At 28.2% G+C, this 2,318-nt stretch overlaps 1 non-coding gene across 1 annotated transcript; it reads left to right on the top strand.

Moving 5' to 3' along the window:
• Positions 1-262: 262 nt before the first annotated feature.
• Positions 263-369, top strand: LOC133820315 (small nucleolar RNA R71). Its single transcript, XR_009886733.1, has one exon. It is a non-coding gene; the product is annotated as a small nucleolar RNA R71 (small nucleolar RNA).
• Positions 370-2,318: the final 1,949 nt, after the last annotated feature.

Below are 2,318 nucleotides of genomic sequence, written 5' to 3' on the forward strand. Positions count from 1 at the left end.
CTTCTTGGTAGGAAGGACATGATTGGGCATTATGGCAAGGACTAGGACATATAGAACAAATATCTTTTCTTGGTTGTATTAGAGAATTTATAGTTTGACTTACGGCTAAAGCTTCTACTTTTCTCGCTAATTTGTCTAAGGATGTTCTTAAGCCTCTTGTCCTTGAAATTTTAAAAAAATTATGGTATGCATAGATTGAATCATTTCATGATTAAAGAGAGTCAAACCATCATAAAAATATTTTACAAGTCACCATTTTTCAAAACCATCACGAGGACATTTTAATAATAAATCCTTAAATCTTTCCCAACATTCATCAAACTCTTCATTATCTTTTTGAAAATACTCGGAGATTTCTCTCCTTACACTATCAGTTTTAGACATAGGAAAAAATGTCATCAAGAATTTATTATAAAGTTGATCCTATGTAGTTATAGACCCCGCGGGAAGGGAATTTAACCAAGCCTTTGATTTTTCTTTTAATGAAAAAGGGAATAATCTTAAATTGACTAACTCATCAGAAATTTTTTAAAATTTAAATGTTGAGCGAATTTCTAAGAAATCTTTGACATGCATGTAAGGATCCTATTTATCTAACCCATAAAAAGATAACAACAATTGAATGATTGATAGTTTAAGCTCAAAATGGGTAGCATAAGTGGTAGGAAAAATAATACATGAAGGAGCATTAGATGAAATGGGTGCAAAATATTCAAGCAAGGTTTTTTCAGGCACAACATTTTCATCAACAGGATTTCTATTAATATTTGCAATTGGTTCCATGATGCTAAAATTTTTACTAACACTTTCAATTTCAAACAAAGATAAACGTCTTTTTACTAATCGATTTTTAGAGTTACGTTCCCAATGATGCATACAATTTTCACAAACAAGGCAACAAAGATAATCTCAAACAACCAATTTTCTGATGTGGAAGATTAGTTAAAACCGCAACCACAGAGCATACTTAGAATTTTTAGAGATTTATCAACAAAATAATTTTTATGGTTCACTTGTCCCCAAGCCTATTTGATTCCACTTACTTGCGTAATACTAACAACTCCCCGAGGTTAATTGGTAGAGGTGGATTGAGAATTTTGTTCAAATTTTCTTTAAGCAAAAATTGCTTATGGGGAAATGACAAGATTTAGGTTTTTTTCAAGTATTTTTCACAATTACACAATAATATGATAAGAGACAAAGAAAAATAAGGTAACATTAAATAAGGGTATCAAAAATTAGGCAAGAGTAGGGAAGCATAGCATACCATCAACCATAACAATAAGGTAAAAATTAGGAGGCACAAGTGTCATCAACTAAAACATAAGGTAAAAGACTAGTAGACAAAATAGCCATCAACTATCTAGGAGGCAAAATTGCCATCAACTAGTAAATTGCACAAAAATATAACAACAAAATAAATAAATAAAATTACAACAAAGGTTAGGAGGCACAAGTGTCGTCAACTAACAAAGATATACAAGGAATAAAAATTAAAAAAAAGTTACAACAAAATTAAGAGGCACAAGTGCCATCAACTAAAAAATTAAAAAGATAGATAGATAGGAGGCACACGTGTCGTCAACTAAAAAAACAATAAATATAAAAATATATAAGTTTTTTTATGAGTGGTAGAACCATCCCAAATTTTATTTTTATCTCATTTTTTTAGTTTTTATATAAATATATATTATATATTTTTGTATATATATATTTTAGTGCAAAAATTAAGATAACTAGTAGAAGAATTCACTAACCTTGAGAAAAAGTTCGTTTCTTTTCTTGCAACTCTTCGGCAATGGCGCCAAAAACTTGATGGACCCAAAATGGTTATGTTAATATTTATATCGCAAGCGCATGAATCGTTCATATAGAATAGTGATCGTGTAAGTAAGGATGTCGAATCTAAAGAAGTTGTCTAAAATCATTAAAAAAAAATACTATTTTAAACCAAAATTAATAAATTATAACCTAGCTCCAAAGATTGATGAGATTTCTATATCAAGAAAATAAAATAAAAGATAATAATAAAGATATTAAAGACAATATATATAACTAAATTAATAATTGTAAACAAGATGATAGAAGAAAGATTATTAAGATAATAGAATCCACAAAACATAAGTTCAATAATATTTATAAGTACGTTGATTCCCAAGTTTTAATAGTAGAAATTAATCAAACTATCACCTATTCAATTTAGATATTCTTTTTAAGCACAAGTTATTATATTAATATATGATTCATCTTCACTTTTAGCAATATAATATCAAAGTATTTAGTGTGACTTAATCTAATGAAACAACAATAAATCAAGG

This window comes from Humulus lupulus, chromosome 2 (genome assembly GCF_963169125.1).
Source record: "Humulus lupulus chromosome 2, drHumLupu1.1, whole genome shotgun sequence".
Classification (NCBI taxonomy): Eukaryota; Viridiplantae; Streptophyta; class Magnoliopsida; order Rosales; family Cannabaceae; genus Humulus; species Humulus lupulus.